This window comes from Lithobates pipiens, unplaced genomic scaffold (assembly GCF_037356315.1).
Source record: "Lithobates pipiens isolate NorthernLeopardFrog02 unplaced genomic scaffold, aLitPip1_a1.2 Scaffold_30, whole genome shotgun sequence".
NCBI lineage: Eukaryota > Metazoa > Chordata > Amphibia > Anura > Ranidae > Lithobates > Lithobates pipiens.
In genome coordinates, this window is record NW_027507791.1 from 163,545,911 (window position 1) to 163,565,301 (window position 19,391).

General features: G+C 51.3%; 7 pseudogenes; all 7 read left to right on the top strand.

Moving 5' to 3' along the window:
• Positions 1–12,161: 12,161 nt before the first annotated feature.
• Positions 12,162–12,280, top strand: LOC143949258 (5S ribosomal RNA; annotated as a pseudogene).
• Positions 12,281–12,380: 100 nt separating this feature from the next.
• Positions 12,381–12,499, top strand: LOC143946064 (5S ribosomal RNA; annotated as a pseudogene).
• A 544-nt stretch (positions 12,500–13,043) lies between these two features.
• Positions 13,044–13,162, top strand: LOC143947873 (5S ribosomal RNA; annotated as a pseudogene).
• A 1,257-nt stretch (positions 13,163–14,419) lies between these two features.
• LOC143949022 (5S ribosomal RNA) lies at positions 14,420–14,538 on the top strand (annotated as a pseudogene).
• Positions 14,539–15,072: 534 nt separating this feature from the next.
• Positions 15,073–15,191, top strand: LOC143949566 (5S ribosomal RNA; annotated as a pseudogene).
• A 92-nt stretch (positions 15,192–15,283) lies between these two features.
• Positions 15,284–15,403, top strand: LOC143949612 (5S ribosomal RNA; annotated as a pseudogene).
• A 98-nt stretch (positions 15,404–15,501) lies between these two features.
• LOC143950024 (5S ribosomal RNA) lies at positions 15,502–15,620 on the top strand (annotated as a pseudogene).
• The last annotated feature ends 3,771 nt before the right edge of the window (positions 15,621–19,391 follow it).

Genomic DNA, 19,391 nt, shown 5'->3' on the forward strand with positions numbered 1-19,391 from the left:
GCTACCCGATCTGCCTCCTCCAGGGGACCCTCCGCGGCCCCTCCGGGTCCTGTGGCAGGCCTTCGGGCGTTCTTTCCCCCCACGGATCTCCCGGCCGGCGGGCCTCTCAAGATGGCGCCGGCCGCAGCTGCGGAGACATCCCGGGCCTCATCCCCGGCACCCAGCATGCAGATTGCCCGCCCTACGGGTCCCGAGGAAGCCAGGACGCCACCCGGTTCCAGCGGTACTGTCCGGCCATCGGGAGGGGTGAGTGCACGTTCGCCCCCGGCCCCGTCCCGTGCCGCCGGACTAGGCCTGAAGCCTGCCACGCCACCATCGGAGCCCAGCAGACGCATGTCCGGCCCCCCGCAGGCCTCGGGGCAAGGTACGGCCGCCAGGGACCAGATACTTCATCGATGGGGCCAGGAGCCCCCTGCACACTCTGCTGCGAGCCGGACCCTGGACAATGGGGGTGGATGGGGGGACGCAGGAGGCTGCATGGAGCCCGGAAGGCCCCGGACTCCCTTGGGCAGCAGATCCCCTCCCCCCCCGACCGGCACACAGTGCTCACTGGCACTACCCCGGCTGCTCAGGGCGTTGTCTGATCCCCTCCTCTCCACAGGCTCGGTGGGGTCCCCCCCATCCCTGGATGACAATGACTTTCCTGCCCTCCCTCCACCAAGGGAACCGCTGTCCCACTCACATCAGGGGCGCGGGGGAGTGGGGGGGGCCCGCTTAAGCCCGGAGGCACGATCACCTCCACCCAAGTCTCAGAGGCTGGCCTCGTCATGGGCCCTCGGCCCGCAACGTCCCCGCAGGGGCTCCCTGACACCCACTGGCTGTGCCACGGAGTGTGGGGAGGAAGACCGGAGCTGTCCGGCCCCCTTGCCTGTCTGGGAGGGGGTGTGGGGTCTGCCTGCCGAACCTGTCCCTACTACGCGGGCGAGTTTCGGGCCTGCACCGCCGCCCCATCAGCAACCAGCCGGAGGCGACGTGGGAGGCTCATCCCAGCCGCCCATTCTTCCGCATTGGCAACATTACCTACAAGCAATCCCTACCAAAGAAGATTTTAAGCAATTGATAGAAGATGTCAAGTCTACCTGTAGAGCGGAAATACAAATGCTACACACCGGTCTCAGGCACCTGGCCGACCGGGTGGAGATGGCTGAGGAGGAGATTCAAGAGACAAAGATAGCGATTCACCAGACCCAAACGCAGGGGGCCGACAACCGCGTGCTCCTGAGAGATATGCAACGCCATGTGGAAGACTTGGATAACAGGGGGCGCAGGCACAACATAACAGTGAGGGGGATACCGGAGGCGGAAGGCCCGGAAGATCTACAATTTATTCTGCAGGAAATATTTAATGAACTGCTTGGGGAACCCCCTACCAAGTTTATTGAGATGGACAGAGCGCACCGGGCCTTGCGCCCCAAAAACGCAACATCTAGTCCCAGGGACATTATTTGCAGACTCACCTCGTTCCATCTCAAGGAGGACATAATGAGACAGGCACGCCTGGCTCGGGAGGTGACCTTCCGGAATACGCCAGTTCAACTCTTTCCGGACCTCTCTTGGCTCACGCTACAGAAACGCAGAATTCTCCAACCGCTCCTCCGCACCCTCCAAGAAGCTGCCATCCCTTACCGTTGGGGATTCCCATTTTCTCTCACGGCTAAACATCAAGGCAAGACGGCCTCCTTGCGGTTCCCTGAAGACCTCCGCGCCTTCTGTGAAGATCTGGGCGTCCGCCCGCCCCAGCTGCCGGACTGGGACCTAGTGGCTACTCAGCCTGCTCCCCCGACATTGTGGCAGAAGGTCCCCTCCCGCCAACGGCCTCGAAACAGGGAAGCACCGAAAAAATCTGCTCGTCAAGGACATGGCTGAAAGATGGTGCAGTAACTCTTTTTTCATAATTTTTTCCCCCCTTTTTTGATCATTCCGTTTGCCCGTGTGGCGAAAGGGAATAAGGCCCGTTTTGTTTGTTGGTTGGCCTTTTGACCGTTGTCTGGACAGTACGTTCCTGCCCGTATGCACTGTCCCCTGAGTTCACTTCCTGTCCCTCTTGGTGCCCTTTTATTGATGTGTCACAATTAGGCTGGTACGAATTGGAGACCCGAGTTAGTGGGTTCCCTGGTACTTTTGAGTCACCCCTCCCTCCCCCGGATGCGTGGGCAATGTATCCGGGACTCTAGGAGATGTCTGGCGATTGGTATCGCGTTTGCATCTCCCCTGCTCCCCCCCGTTTTTACCCGTCCACTTCATTTGCAGAGTCAGACGGGGGGAGCTGGACTCCCAGGCGGCCGCCGGGCCCGACCTTCGGGTTCGGGTTCTGGTGGCCCCCTGGGAATCCGACCAGACCTGAGCGCCATGCCTGTTCATGGTCTTAAGTGGTTGTCCGCTTGGTTGTATTACAGTTACCTGCTTAATATGTGTTCTTTTGTTTGCTGCTCTAACCTTTTTTTCTTTTCTCTTTCTCTATCTCTCTTCCTCCCCTCCCCCTCCCTACCCTTTCACCGTGTGGGAATCTGCGGCTGTCAAGCGGTATCCTGTCGGACCCTTCTACTGGAACGAGTATGCTCCTGGCTCCTGGCGGTCGTCAAGAGCGGCGGTGACCGGATAAGAACTAGCTTCCACATCCCCTCCCCCTCCGACATGACTGATGGCTAAAATTTTGTCTTTAAATGTTCACGGCTTAAACTCAAACAAGAAGCGGCATCTGGCACTGAGGGAATTTCGGCAGTCAGGTGCTGACATAGTCCTGGTTCAGGAAACACATTTCGATAAGGGAGGTTCTTTTGCTTTTGCCTCTAGATACTTCCCTCTTGCTTATCTATCTTCAGGGTCTCATAAGAGAGCGGGCGTGGCTATCCTGATACGTCAAGGGGTCCCATTTGCCTACCTTGATCACTACAGTGACCCCGGGGGTGGATTCCTGATACTTAAAGGCACATGGAGATCCCATCCGATCACCCTGTGTTCCCTTTACGCCCCGAATACTCATCAACACAGCTTTCTCTCTAAACTATTCCTGCGATTATTTAAATCGGACCACGGTTATTTAGTGGTGGGGGGTGACTTTAATTTGGCCCATTCAGCTACAGTGGACCGCTTGGCGGCGGCGCCCCGGCCGCCCTCGGCTAAAGCACTTAGAGACTCCAAACTTTTTCGCCAACTGACCCGGCGATATGCTCTGTTCGACGCCTGGCGTGCCCTCCATCCGGTAGACCGGCAATATACCTTTTTTTCGGCCCCTCACCAACTGCATACCCGTATAGATTATTTTTTCACTAACAACGTTACATTGAGGAAGGTCCGGAGTGCCCGGGTCCTGCCAATTTCTTGGTCGGATCATGCCCCGATACTACTAACACTGGACCTCGGTGCCCCGGTGACTAGGCCCTATAATTGGAAGCTGAACACTTTCCTCTTGCAACACTCTCCTTCCCAAGCAGAACTGGTCTCGACCTTGAAATATTATTTTGCTGAAAATGCAACACCCGATGTATCCCTCCCCACGCTGTGGGAGGCTCACAAAGCGGTCATCCGCGGTAAGTGTATGGCTCTTTCTTCTGCAATGAAGAAAGATGTCGAGGCCACTAAGCTGCGAACGGAAGGGGAGCTCGGGCAATTGGAACGGGCTATGCAAGCCTCCCCCTCATTGCGCATCCTCCGCAAGATAACGAAGCTCCGCATGGTGCTCCGGGATCTGGCACTTCGCCGGGTGGAGAAGACCCTCCTGAGGATTAGGCAGACATTTTATGACAGGGGCAACAAAGCGCACTCTCTTTTAGCGAGGAAACTTAGAGATAAACACCTCCAGTCCACCCCACATCAGATTAAGACTAAGGCCAATGTTGTGGTCTCCCACCCTAAGGAGGTGGTTGACACATTTGCAAGCTTCTACGAGGAGCTGTACAACAGCCGTGACATCCCTAGTGATCCCTTGCCAGCTGAGCTCACCCAACGCATGAACCACTATCTAACAGACAGCGGGATCCCCTGCCTTCGAGCCCAGGACCTAGCCTCCTTGAACAAACCCATTTCAGAGGAGGAGATAGAATTGACCATCAAGTCGTTGCCAGCTCGTAAATCTCCGGGCCCAGATGGCCTGCCCTATGAATATTATAAATCGTTCCTGCCCCTATTGCTCCCGTACATGAGCAGACTATTTAATGCGTTCCTGCAGCATACCCCGGTCCCTCCGGATATGCAGCGCTCCTTTCTTACTCTGATTCCTAAACCGGATAAGGACCCCATCCTATGTGCCAATTACAGGCCTATTGCGCTCTTGAATGCGGACCTAAAAATCTTTACAAAACTTCTGTCCCTGCGGCTCAATGAGGTCCTCCCCTCCCTCGTACATAAAGATCAGGTGGGGTTTGTCCCCCTTCGTCAGGCAGGTGATAACACCAGGAAGGTTATAGATTTGGTCGACGTGGCGAATAGGGGGGGCGTCCCGTCTCTACTCCTGAGTCTGGATGCGGAAAAAGCCTTTGATAGACTGGGGTGGCCCTTCCCGTTCGCCACGCTGACACACATGGGGATGAGGGGACCATTCCTGCAGGCTATGCGGCACCTTTACTCTACTCCGACCTCGCAAGTTAAGACCCCCTTTGCTACCTCCTCGACCTTCTCTGTTTCTAATGGCACACGCCAGGGATGCCCCCTCTCGCCCTTATTGTTTGCTCTATGCGTGGAACCCCTGGCGGCATCCATTAGGCGGAACCAGGACATTAGGGGCATCCCGGTCAGAGATAGGGAATTCAAGGTTTCGCTGTTTGCGGACGATGTGATCCTTACCCTGACCCAGCCTCTGGTTTCCCTGCCCAACTTACACAAAGAGCTCGATCGCTACAGTGCCCTATCGGGTTATAAAATCAATGCCTCAAAATCAGAAGCTCTCCCAGTAAACATCCCACCCCTGGAGGTGGATCGTCTGCGATCTGCTTTCCCATACCATTGGAAAACCTCCTCATTGAAATATCTGGGGATACATATTACCCCGACATTTCCTTCCCTATACCAGGCAAACTTCCCGCCCCTGTATGGCACCATCAGGCAACTGCTTTCCCGGTGGCGGAAACATCAGCTTTCCCTTTTTGGTAGGATAGCGTCAGTGAAAATGACGATCCTTCCGAAACTCCTTTACCTCTTCCAGACCCTTCCTATCCCCATACCTTACCATCATCTGAAAAAATTGCAGGCGGACCTCCTCAATTTTGTGTGGAACTACAAACGCCATAGAATCCCCTGTTCTGTCATGACTGCTTCCCGCTCAGGCGGGGGTCTGGCGTTTCCGGACCTCATTAAATACTATCAAGCAGCCCAGCTCCGCGCAGTGGCCTCCTGGTTTACCCAGCGGTCATACAATAGATGGACGGAAATTGAGAAACTCTGGTTGGCCCCGGCGCATCCTAATAGCATGCTCTGGAGCGCGGCAGCTTCGATCCCTCGGGCCCAACTGTTGGGGACTATGTCACATCTGCAGGGCCTATGGCGTAAGCTCTCTAAAGTCCACGAGCTATCCTCGGCTGGGTCGCTCCTGACGTCCTTTCTATATCATCCTAAAGTGCCAGATAGCCTGACATATCCGATGTCGCATCCGTGGTCGTCCCGGAATCTTTTCCATCTGGGAAACCTGGTGGATCCTAGGTCGCGGAGGCTGTTGTCTTATGCCGACCTTCAATCTAAATTTGATCTCCCACGACAGAGTTTTTATAGTTATTTACAGATACGACATTACGCCCAGACCATATCTTCTGACCTGCGCTTTTCTCCTCCCTCCGCATTTGAGACTGTGATCCTAGCGGGCTTGGCCCAAAGGGGATTGATATCAACCATCTATAAAATAATCAACGCTCCCCCTAAAGCTTCGAAAGGCAACCATACCTATATGCATAAGTGGGAGGAGGCGTTGGGTGAGGAGATTACGGAGGAGCAATGGCAGTTGATATGGTCCCAGGCCTCGAAAAGCTCTATGTGCACACTGTACCGGGAGAATGCATATAAAATTTTATTTTTTTGGTATATGACCCCGGACTTTTTACACGCCATCTATCCCGCTTCATCCGACAGATGCTGGAGATGCCAGGCCCACAGGGGAACACTGTTCCACATTTACTGGCGGTGCCCCCTCGTGGTTCCCTTCTGGGAAGAGGTCCAGCGCCTCTTGACCACTGTACTAGATCAGCAAGTGACACTAGACCCTAAGACTTTCCTGTTGGGCATCCCCTTTCCCAAATTGACAAAGTCCCGAAAGAAACTGTCGAGACATATCCTGACAGTGGCGAGGTGTCTCATTGCCCTGCATTGGAAAAAAGTACAGCCTCCCACCCAGGACGCGCTCCATACTAGAATCAGAGACGTGGAATTGATGGAGAGGATGACCGCCAGGATGCAGGACCGGATAGAGGCTCATGACGTGGTTTGGAGCCCATGGAAACTTCGGGAGGACCAGCTGTGATTCGCTGCCGAGACCGCACACGGTGCTTACCCCCCCCCTTCCCTCACCCACCCTCCCCCCTATCTCTTGTCCCCCTTCTGTTTCCTTAATGTCCTGTCTCCTTTTTCTTCTCCCTTCTATTGCCTAACCCTTTGCTTTTGATCTCCCCCATGTTCTTTTTTTTCACTTCACTTCTATCTCCTTTTCCTTTCCTTCTTGCCTCTTTTACCTCTTTTGTTTTAGTTTCCTAGTGCTTCATGGTTCCTTTAAGAAGAAGCTTTGATAACAGCAACTAAAGGGAACAATCTGAAATGTTTGTAGCTCTAAGCATATAGATATTGGGATCTCTCGCTGGCTAATGTGACGGTTGGCGCCATACTCCTGTACCCAGTGCTGGCCCGGTTGATCGGGGGGGAGTCTATTTGGCCAGGTCTATGCCTGCTCCAGAGGGCTCCCTGTGGATCGAAGGGCGGAAGGTCCCATAGTATGCTCATTTTCTTTCTTGTGGAACTATTCGGATGTAATGCGACATGATGTGTAATGCATTGTTGGAAACAATAAAAAGTTATTTGATAAAAAGTAGATTAGGAACTCAACATTTACATAACTAGATCAAGCATGAGCAACCCACTGTTCCATTGCCTCTCCCGAACCCCAGCCAGTCACAATACACTAGCAAAGGGCAGGGAGAAGGTCCATCAATTAAGTGCACCAGCTGTATTGAGGTATTTAGTATGCGGTCTACCACCCCATCTCCCATCATGGCATAACCAACAGAGTATATGGAGAAACAAGTAAGATGAAAGGAGGGGAGGCAAGGGATAGGTATAATACTGAGATGGCACTAGTCATACAATGAGCATCAAAATAGGTCCAAAAGGTTTCTTGAAGTTACTTTAATCTTCCGGAGAGGTAGGGTGACGTGGTCCAGGATCAACAGAGTGCGATGCATACCTCGGATGTCTGCAGCGTTGTGGGAGAGGATCACATATTTGTACCCTAGCGCGGTCGTCTGGGGGGTCCAGCCAGTTAGGTACATCAGTTGGATCTTGCTCCAAAAAGCTGAGAAAGGCTGGAAGTTGATCTGGATCAGAGAGGACAAATTTATACTTGGCCCTGGTCACCTTGATGCTGAAGGGGTGCCCCCAAGTGTAGGTTGCTCCGGCTTGGCGTATCAGGTCTAGCAGTGGGCGGACCATTCGGCGCATGTGGAGAGTGTTGCGAGAAAGGTCTGGGTATAGGTGGATAGTTGAACCGTCAAAGTCCACAGGACCCAAACGCCACGCTTTGCGCATAATTTCTTCTTTAAGGGTGAAATAGTGGACCCTGTATAGGACGTCACGTGGGCGGTCACTATGTTCCCTTCTGGGCCCCCCCACTCTGTGCACCCGGTCTATCTCAATAGGGGACATAGTCTCTCTTCCCAGGACTAGGTTGAGGATGGCAGTGACAGATGGTTTCAAGTCCGTACCCGCCGTGGCTTCCGGTATGCCTTGTAGTCGTATATTATTCCTGCAGCTCCTATTCTCCCCGTCTTCTATGTACAGTTGATGTTGACGTATACGGTGCAAGTATTCTTTGGAGGCCCGCTCAAGAGACCTGATGCGGGCAGCATGGTCAGATTGAGTATCAGTTAGGGTAGAGATTGCGGTCTGATTGGTAGAGACCTGCTGTTGGATGGCCTGAAGGTCCTTGTGGAGTGAGGACTCCATTTTGACTGCCCAGAATTCAAACTCCGCTCGGAAGGCCGCTAGAAGAGTCGAGGCTTCAGACCTAGGTAATTCTCCTGATGTTGGAGGGGCCACAGCTCCAGGGCCTGCCCCTGGAAGAGGGACAACTGTGGTGCCGGATCTGGACGCTATACTTGGAAGGACCGAGTGCTGGGTCAGGGGGTCATCTGATTCCTCGCCGCTGTCCGTTGTCGGCTGAGTAGGAGGAGGAGGTTTGCTCTTCCCTGGATTACGCGCTGGTGCCATCTTGTCTCTGGGAGTGCGGGGATCAGACTGAGATGTACAGTGCAGGTATCGCTGGATTGTACACTGTTGGAGATCCACTGACTCAGTAGATCGAGAGCTGTGCGTGAACATGCTGTTCAGGTATGTGCAATGTCTGAGGTATAGCTTGTCCGCTACGGGCGATCACGGGACTCAGCTGGACATTTCTTTAGCCAGACATGGTCGTTCCGTGTCTCTGCGGAGTTGAACGGACGGAGACCCCAGGTGGGCACTATCTGATTGAGCTGCTTTGGTGGCTGTGTATGTAGAGATCCAGGTTCGTAAGGATGAGGGAGCTCAGGAGTGTGGGTGCATACAGCAGCCTGGGTGAACCAAGATGGTCACCTTCCTGTGTTTCTGGATCCGTAGCAGCAGCCTATGTAATAAGGGGGGGTTGGTCCTCGAGGATATCCCCGTCTAATTCTGCAGGCGCCCGGCCAGGATTTCCAGGGGGTCAGTGAGTCTAAAATGGGGCCCAGAAGACACGGAGGTGTAGCAAGATGGCCGCCCCTCTAATTCTCTGAAGCCAGGGCCTCGACTGCAAATGCAGCCAGATAAAAGTACATGCCCCCTTAATAACCCCTTTAGGGGTCTCTGGTGGTCTGGCTAGAGTGTTCCTGAGGGTGGATGGGGACGGATTGAGCCCAGAGAAAACAGAGAGGCCTCCGGGTGTACCAAGATGGCCGCCGTCACTTACCAGGACCGTTTTGGATGATCCCAGGGCCACTGAGGGAGGACTTCGGGCTCTAGATGGCAGGCTGGATGTTCCCGGCAACCCGCAGGTGGTAGAAACTGCCGCTGGGCTTTGTAGTCCACCGGAGCTCGGCCTCCGGGTGGAGCAAGATGGCCGCTGCTCCATGTTGCAGGCCGAAGCCTCGCACTGTCCTGCTGGGCGGCCGGAGCTCTGCGAACGGCGCACCCGCGCTAGAGGTATGCCCCAGCTCCTCCTGGTATGCCCAGGGCCTCCGGTGGGGTCCGTTCCGCTCCGGTGGATGGGAAGGCTCTGGGTGTGCGCTCTAGTAGCGGAGCTCACCCCAGGCACGTCCACTCAGGTCTCCGCTCGGCCACGCCCCCCCCCCCATAGGCTTTAGTTTTAAGTTGTTGGCATTGACTTATTTTTTTTTTTTTATTCTTTTATTAGGTATAAGTAGAGTAACATAAATATAACAGTCAACCATACAGCATGACCCAGGGTCACAATTACATGGTAACAAAAAATAGGCAGTCAAATAACTCTGGGTTCTCAGAGGGGAGTCATACAGTTTCATGCAGAAAAGAGAGAAACCCCACCTCCGACACGTGGTACAGTATAACTAGTGCAGCTCCGTTCGGACAAATGTAATCATGGAGAACAACTGGGACCACAGCGAGCCAGCTTATCATGACCTATGTGAACCAGAGTAAAAGATGGGCCAGTCGTGTCCAGGGTTCTTCTGGGCCTCGAAGGCTAGTAAGGAGACAAGGCATAGTCAAAAGGGAGGACGGGGGGAGAAGAGAGTGCAAAGACGGAGAGAGAGGAGGGGGGTGGCAGCGGGGAAAAAAAGAAAAATAAAGACAAGAAGGGAGGGGGGGGAATGCCACCCAGGGCAGACATGGCCTACGTAGGTAAAGGTTAGATGTTCAGTCGTTTTCTGGGACGGGGGCGCTGCTCACCTCCCGAACGTAGTCTCGATTACCAGTAAAATACCTCCAGGGCCTCCATGTAACACTAAATGCCTCTTCAGTGTTGTGAAGGGTGGCGGTCAATTCTTCCATCCGGAGAATATGATTGACTTTGGAATACCACAGCACCTTGGATGGGGGCTGAGGCTGCCTCCACAGTGCGGGAATGCAGGCCTTCAGGAGTTGCATCGTGAGGGTTTTTTTGTATTTTCGAACAGGCTGTTCGGTCAAGTGTAGAAGGCACGCTGCTGGGAACCCAAAAGTTCCTCAAGGCCGGGCATGCCCAGAAAAGGTGTCCCATGGTCCCCGTATCTGAATTGCACCTCCAACAAACATCCGGGATCGATCTATTCATTTTATTCAGAAGGTATGGGACTCTATACCAGCGTGAGACTATCTTGTATCCTGATTCTTGATATTGGTTTGCGATGGAAGCTTTATGTACTAAGGTCAGGATCTTCCCTATCTGTTGTGGGGTAAATGTGATGCCTAAGTCCCTCTCCCATTTGTGGATAAATGGTGGGGTCGACTCCTCCTCCTGACTATTAAATAGGTTGTACAGGAGGGAGAGGGTGTGTCGCACAGGTTCCCTTTTGTGACAGATGGATTCATAGGGCGTCAGGTCTCTAGGAGTGTAGGGGGCCTGTTGTATGGCCAGAAGAAAGTGACGAAGTTGATAAGCACTAAACAAGTCAAGCGGAGGGTCAGAAAGCTCGGCGACAGTTTGCGTGGTCGGGAGCCCTCCCGAGGGCAACACCTCTCCCAGACGCTGTTTCCGCACCACTGTCAACTGTCGCAGTTTCTTTTTGGTACATCCCGGTGGAAAGTCTGGATTACCTATAACCGGAGTCTTTGGTGACGGCAGGGGAGCAATGTGTGTGCAGCAGAACAACCTCCGCACAACAGCCAACGTAGCTCCCACTACGGGGTGATCTCTGAGGTCTTTTGGTAGGGAGGACAGGAGCCACGGGGAGGTCAATAGGGGAATGGACCCATACTCAATCTCCATCTCCACCCACTGTTTGTGTGGGCCATTACAATGCCAATCAACGACTCTCGCTAGCAGAGTCGCTCTGTAGTATTGTCTCAGATCTGGGAGACCCAGACCCCCCTTGTCCTTTGGTCTGGCAAGCAATTGCAAACGGGCTCTGGGTGGTTTGCCCAAATAAAGACCTGGAGCAGCATCTGCAGTTGTCTGAAAAAAAATTGGGGGTAACTGGATCGGTAATGTCTGGAACAAGTATAAGATCCGCGGGAGGGCCGTCATTTTGAATGCACTACAGCGCCCGAACCAGGTCAGTGTTAAAGCATGCCAGTTTCCCAAATCAGATTTCTGTCTATTCAGGAGAGGGACAAAATTAAGAGGGTACAATTGCGCCAAATCCGCTGCGATGTCAACGCCCAGGTAACGTATAGATTTTTCAGCTCAGTAGAGTGGAAAAGCGGAGCGGAGCCTCTTGACCTCACCATCCGGGACCGATATATTCAATACAGCCGACTTGGCGCAATTGATTTTATAGTTTGATAGGCTGCCGTATTGCCGGAGAGCCGCGAGTATATTGGGAAGCGCAATGTGTGGATTGGAGACAAAAAAAATTAGATTGTCAGCGTACGCCTCAATTTTGTGGTGTGTCGAGGGTTTGGATATGCCAGTAATATTCGGGTCATTCCGAACGTGACACATAAGTGGTTCCAGTGTCAGAATAAAAATTAGGGGGAGACAGAGGGCACCCCTGCCTCGTCCCATTAGTGATGGGGAAAGAGTCCAAGCACCACTCGTTCACCCGTACCGCTGCCGACAGCGTAGAGTAAAGCGACATTACCCAGCTCATCATGTTGGGGCCAAGACCTATATGTTCCAGGGTGGCCTGCATAAAGTGCCAGGCCACCCTGTCAAAGGCCTTCTCCGCGTCTGTTGACAACATAAGCAAGGGCCTTCCCTGTACATGCGCTGCATGGATTAAATTGAGGACTCGGGCCATATTGTCTCTAGCTTCCGACTTATTTTTTATTTTTTTTCTTGTTTCCAAAGGTGACCATCTTGGCGTTTGTCAAGGGGGTTGAAAGTGCCTGAAGAGATTGCCTACGGGCACATCACCCTGAAAGCACCCAATCTCGTTTGATGTTGGAGGCTAAGAAGAGTCGGGCCTTGTTAGTACCTGGATGGGAGACCGCCTGGGAATACCAGGTGTCGTAGACTTCTTTTTATGTTGTTGGCGTTGACCTGTTTTTTTTTCGCTTGTTTCCCAAAGTGACCATCTTGGTGTTTGTCAAGAGGGTTGAGAGTGCCTGAAGAGATTGCCTATGGCCACATCACTCTGAAAGCACCCAATCTCGTCTGATCTTGGAGGCTAAGAAGAGTCGGGCCTGGTTAGTACCTGGATGGGAGACCACCTGGGAATACCAGTTATTGTAGGCTTCTTTTTATGTTGTTGGCATTGATTCGTTTTTTTTTTTTCGCTTGTTTCCCAAGGTGACCATCTTGGCATTTGTCAAGAGGGTTGAGAGTGCCCAAAGAGATCGCTTACAGCAGCATCACCCTGAAAGAGCCCTATCTCTTCTCTTCTCTGACGCTAAGAAGGGTTGGGCCTAGTTAGTACCTGGATGGGAGATGGCGTTGGAATACCAGGTGCCGTATTCTTCTTTTTATGTTGTTGAGATTGACCTGTTTTTTTTTTTCGCTTGTATCTCAAGGTGACTATCTTGGAATTTGTCAAGGGGGTTGAAAGTGCCTGAAGAGATTGCCTACGGGCACATCACCCTGAAAGAGCCCTATCTCTTCTCTTCTCTGAGGCTAAGAAGGGTTGGGCCTAGTTAGTATCTGGATTGGAGACCACCTGGGAATACTAGGTGCTGTAGGCTTCTTTGTATGTTGTTGGCCTTGACCTGTTTTTTTTTTCACTTTTTTCCCAAGGTGACCATCTTGGCGTTTGTCAAGAGGGTTGAGAGTGCCGGAAGAGATCACCTATGGCCCCATCACCCTGAAAGCGCCCAATCTCGTCTGATCTCAGAGGCTAAACAGTGTCGGGCCTGGTTAGTACCTGGATGGGAGACCGCCTGGGAATACCAGGTGCCATAGGCTTCTTTTTATGTTGTTGGCTTTGACCTTTTTTTTTTGCTTGTTTCTCAAGGCGACCATCTTGGCGTTTGTCAAGAGGGTTGGGCGTGTCTTGAAGAGAACGCTTACAGCCACATCACCCTGAAAGCACCCGATCTCATCTGATTTCAGAGGCTAAGCAGCGTCAGGCCTGGTTAGTACCTGGATGGGAGACTGTCTGGGAAGACCAGGTGCCATAGAAGGATCTGGCCTGGTTAGTGTCTTGATTGGGAGATCGCTTGGGAATACCGGATGCCGTAGGTTTCTTTTTATGTTGTTGGCTTTGACCTGTTTTTTTTTAGCTGGTTTCCCAAGGTGACCATCTTGGCATTTGTCAAGAGGGTTGAGAGTGCCTAAAGAGATCGCTTACAGCCGCATCACCATGAAAGCACCCTATCTCTTCTGATCTCTGAGGCTAAGAAGGGTTGGGCCTAGTTAGTACTTGTATGGGAGACGGCCTTGGAATCCCAGGTGCCGTATTCTTCTTTTTATGTTGTTGGCGTTGACTTGTTTTTTTTTCGCTTGTTTCAAAGGGTGACTATCTTGGCATTTTTCAAGAGGGATGAGAGTGCCCAAAGAGATTGCCTATGGGCACATCACCCTGAAAGTGCCCAATCTCCTCTGATCTCAGAGGCTAGAAAGGGTCCCGCCTTGTTAATACCTGGATGGGAGACCGCCTGGGAATACTAGGTGCTGTAGGCTTCTCTTAATGTTGTTAGCGTTGACTTGTTTTTTTTGTTTGTTTCCCAAGGTGACCATCTTGGCGTTTGTCAAGAGGGTTGAGCGTGCCTGAAAAAATCTACTATGGCCGCATCACCCTGAAAGAGCCCAATCTCATTTGGTCTCAGAGGCTAAGCAGGGTTGGGACCTGGTTAGTACCTGGATGAGAGACTGCCTGGGATTTCTCAATGCCATAGGCTTTTTTGTTAAGTTCTTAGCATTGACTTTTTTTTTTTTTGCTTGTTTCCCAAGGTGACCATCTTGGCGTTTGTCAAGAGGGTTGAAAGTGCCTGAAGAGATTGCCTACGGGCACATCACCCTGAAAGCACCCAATCTCGTTTGATGTTGTCGGCTAAGAAGAGTCGGGCCTTGTTAGTACCTGGATGGGAGACCGCCTTTGAATACCAGGTGTCGTAGGCTTCTTTTTATGTTGTTGGCGTTGACCTGTTTTTTTTTTCCGCTTGTTTCCCAAGGTGACCATCTTGGTGTTTGTCAAGAGGGTTGAGAGTGCCTGAAGAGATTGCCTATGGCCACATCACTCTGAAAACACCCAATCTCGTCTGATCTTGGAGGCTAAGAAGAGTCAGACCTGCTTAGTACCTGGATGGGAGACCACCTGGGAATACCAGTTATTGTAGGCTTCTTTTTATGTTGTTGGTGTTGATTCGTTTTTTATTTTTCGCTTGTTTCCCAAGGTAACCATCTTGGCATTTGTCAAGAGGGTTGAGAGTGCCCAAAGAGTTCGCTTACAGCAGCATCACCCTGAAAGAGCCCTATCTTTTCTTATCTCTGAGGCTAAGAAGGGTTGGGCCTATTTAGTCCCTGGATGGGAGATGGCTTTGGAATACCAGCTTCTTTTTATGTTGTTGACATTGACCTGTTTTTTTTTTCGCTTGTTTCCAAAGGTGACTATCTTGGCATTTGTCAAGAGGGTTGAGAGTGCCCAAAGGGATTGCCTATGGGCACATCAGCCTGAAAGCGCACGATCTCCTCTGATCTCAGAGGCTTAACAGGGTCGGGCCTTGCTAGTACCTGGATTGGAGACCACCTGGGAATACTAGGTGCTGTAGGCTTCTTTTTATGTTGTTGGCGTTGACTTGTTTTTTTTGTTTGTTTGTTTACCAAGGTGACCATCTTCGTGTTTGTCAAGAGGGTTGAGAGTGCCTGAAGAGCTTGTCTATTGCCACATAACCCTGAAAGCACCAGATTTCGTCTGATCTCAGAGACTAAACAGGGTCGGGCCTTGTTAATACCTGGATGGGAGACCACCTGGGAATACTAGGTGCTGTAGACTTCTTCTTATGGTGTTGACTTGATTTTTTTGTTTGTTTCCCAAGGTGACCATCTTGGCGTTAGTCAAGATGGCTGAGAGTGCCTGAAGAAATCTCCTACGGCCACATCACCCTGAAAGAGCCCAATCTCATCTGATCTCAGAGGCTAAGCAGGGTTGGGACCAGTTTAGTACCTGGATGGGAGACCGCCTGGGATTTCCAGATGCCGTAGGCTTCTTTTTATGTTGTTGCCGTTGACCTATTTTTTTCTGCTTGTTCCCAAGGTGACCATCTTGGCGTTTGTCAAGAGAGTTGAGAGTGCCTGAAGATATTGGCTACGGTCACATCACCCTGAATCTGTTCCATCTCGTTTGATCTTGGAGGCTAAGCAGGGTCGGGCCTGGTTAATGCCTGGATGGGAGACCGCCTGGGAATACCAGGTGTCGTAGGCTTCTTTTTTTTTTCAAATATAATTTTTTCTCCAAATAGGGGAAGACGGTCCCCCGAGTACATAATGCAACAGAGAAATAAAGAGCAAAATGCAGCTGAACAATACTTGATACAGGTATATTCGCAACTGTGAGTCTGCCTTCCATCAATCACAATGATTTGAGTACTGTACTGTACCAAGATCCAGGGTCACACAAACCCCAGGTCCCTCCGGCATAATCCATCCAGAGGGGGGTGTGGGGCCGTCATTCCCAATTTTCCACTTTTTCCAAAAGAGAGAGGGGTGGAGGGGGTGAGAGATAGGGGAGGAAGGCAGATAAGAGAAGGGGTGAAAGATCAGGAAAGGAGAAGAGGGGACGAGACACGATGGCGGCCACTGTCCAAGGGGCCAGTCAAGGAAAGCTCAGAGCACTAAGGCGATAGCAGGCGACATCCTTCCAGCGAGAATATAAAGGTATTCCAGATATCCCAAGTTTGTTTAAAAAATTATTGTTTAACTTGTGATGTGAGGATCAAGTCCTCCATTTTTTTAATGTCCTCTATTTTCCTAAGCCAGTGAGTAATGAAAGGGGGGGGAACATTTTTTCCAATAGAGAGGGATGCAGGATTTCGCCGCATTCATCACATGCAGTAAAATTGATTTTTTTGTACTTCTTAATGGGAATCTGTGAATGGTGCAAGAGAAAGAATGCAGCCTCTTTCTGGATGGAGAAGTCTGTGAATTTTTGTGTTATGCATCGGATCTCTGTCCAGAAGTCCATCAAGCGGGGGCAGGACCAAAAAATGTGGAGCAACGTGCCCTCTTCTTCTCCACACCTCCAGCATATGAGGAAGAGGGGAAACATTTATGCAGCTTTGATGGTGTCAAATACCACCTGGTGAGAAGTTTAAAATTAGTCTCCTGTATCTTCGTGCACAGCGAGGTTTTGAGAGCCAAAGTGATAATGCGTTGTCTCTGTGCTGGGGAAAACGAGCAATTAAGGTCCTTTTCCCAGTTGGACAAAGGGGGGGGTGGAAGGGGGGAAAGGGGGAGGGAAAGGAGTGAAGGGAAGGGTGGGAAGGGAAGGATGGGAGGGGGGGGAGGGAGGGGGAGAGACAGGGGAGAGGGGACAAACATGCGGAAATGTCAAGTCCTTTAGCTCACTCCCACCAGCAACCACCCGGACCCCATAAATTTCAACTCCTCCCCTCCATGGTCACCACATCAAGATGAAAGAGGAGCAGCCCTGGTCGGTGCATGGAAAATCCGGCAGGCAAGGGGCTGGGGCCACCATCCCTCCATCCAACGGGAGACTTCACCCGAGCAGCAGTCCCGGGGCCCGCCAATTAGTGTCTCTCCTGCATCGCCATCGGCGGCTGTGTAGAGCATCCAGAGGGAGGCTGGGACTGCCCAAACAGTAAGGGGTAAATCCTCCAGGGGGGGTCCAGAGTCACACTGGAGGGAAGCAGTGTCTCGTACCAATAGGCTCAATAAATAAGTCATCCAGGGTGTCCCCGAAAGCTGCAGAAGGCAATGTCGGCAAAGAGTAGGTGGGGGCCAGAGGGGGGGCGAGGGGCGCAACCAGGGGGAGGGGACACATATGCGGTAATGTCAAGCCCTTCCAGTACAGCGCACTAGGTATCACTCAGACCCCCAAAGTGCAACTCCCCCCTCTAAGGTCAAGACTCCAGAAGGGAAGATGAGCCGCCCTGGTCTGTACATGAAAGAACCTGCTGCCAAGGGGTTGGGGCCATCATCCCTTCCTCCAAAGGGAGATGCCACCGGCATGACAGCCCTGTGTCCTGTCAAGTGGTGCCCCTCCGACAATGTTGTCGGGGTATATGTGGAGCATCCAGGGGAAGGCAGGGACCACCCAAACAGTGAGGGGTAAAGCCTCCAAGGGGGACCAGTGTCAGACAGGAGGATAGCGGTGTCTTGTACAAGTTGGTTAATTAGACAAGTCATCCAGTGTGTTCCTGTGAGCAGCGGAAGGAAAGGTTGGTAAGGATTATGAATGGGTGGGGGCAAGGGAGTGCATAAAACTGCCACCAGATGACCGGGGCAGAGAGGGCAAGGGGATGAAAGTCAGATATGTTAGGTGGGGGCAGGGGTGAGGAGTGGGTCCCTCATATTACTCACGTTGGCCATACCTTGAAGCTGAGCGCTCTGCATACCCAGGACGTTCTTCTGTATAAATTAGCCTATCTGTATACATTAGCCTGTCTTTTGTACACCTTAGCCGATCCTCTGTATACACTAGTCCGTCTGTATACACTAGTGTATACAGATAGGCTAGATTATACAGAAGAACGTTCTGGGTATGCAGAGATGGAGGCTAGGGTATACAGAGAGAGAGGCTAGAGTATGCATACGTGATAGTGTATACAGACGGACTTGTGTATACAGAAGACCGGCTAGTTTATATAGAGAGGCTTATGTGTGCAAAAGACAGGCTAGTGTATACAAATAGACTAGATTATAGAGAAGAACATCTTGGGTATGCAGAGATGGAGGCTAGGGTATACAGAGAGAGAGGCTGGGTTACACAGAGAGGCTGGTGTATGCAGACTTGCTGGTGTATACAGACGGACTAGTGTATACAGAGAGGCTTGGGTATACAGAGAGCTAATGTATAAAGAGCAGCTAGTGTATACAAAAGACATTCAAGGGTATACAGAGAGACTTGTGTATGCAGAAGACCGGCTAGTTTATACAGAGAGGCTAAAGTGTACAAAACACAGGCTAGTGTATATAGATAGGCTAGATTATACAGAAGAATGTCCTGGGTATGCAGAGATGGAGGCTAGGGTATACAGAGAGAGAGAGACTGTGTTACACAGAGAGGCTAGAGTATGCAGACTTGCTAGTGTATACAGACGGACTAGTGTATACAGAAGACCAGCTAGTTTATACAGAGAGGCTAATGTGTACAAAAGACAGGCTAGTTTATACAGATAGGCTAGATTATACAGAAGAACGTCCTGGCTATGCAGAGATGGAGGCTAGGGTATACAGAGAGAGAGAGGCTGGGTTACACAGAGAGGCAGGAGTATGCAGACTTGCTAATGTATACAGACGGACTAGTGTATACAGTAGACCTGCTAGTTTATACAGAGAGGCTAATGTGTACAAAAGACAGGCTAGTGTATACAGATAGGCTAGATTATACAGAATAAGTTCCTGGTTATGCAAGAGATGGAGGCTAGGGTATGCAGAGAGAGAGGCTTGATTACACAGACTTGCTAGTGTATACAGACGACTAGTGTATACAGATAGGCTAGATTATGCAGAAGAATGTCCTGGGTATGCAGAGATGGAGGCTAGGGTATACAGAGAGAGAGGCTAGAGTATGCATACTTGCTAGAGTATACAGGCGGACTAGTGTATACAGAAGACCGGTTAGTTTATACAGAGAGGCTAATGTGTACAAAAGACAGGCTAGTGTATACAGATAGGCTAGTGTATATAGATAGGCTAGATTATACAGAAGAACGTCCTGGGTATGCAGAGATTGAGGCTAAGGTATACAGAGAGAGAGGCTAGAGTACGCATACTTGCTAGTGTATACAGATGGACTAGTGTATACAGAGGACCGGCTAGTTTATACAGAGAGGCTAATATATACAAAAGTGTATACAAATAGGTAGGCTAGATTATAGAGAAGAACGTCCTGGGTATGCAGAGATGGAGGGTAGAGTACACAGAGAGAGAGGCTGGGTTACACAGAGAGGCTAGTGTATGCAGACTTGCTAGTGTATACAGACGGACTAGTGTATACAGTCGACCAGCTAGT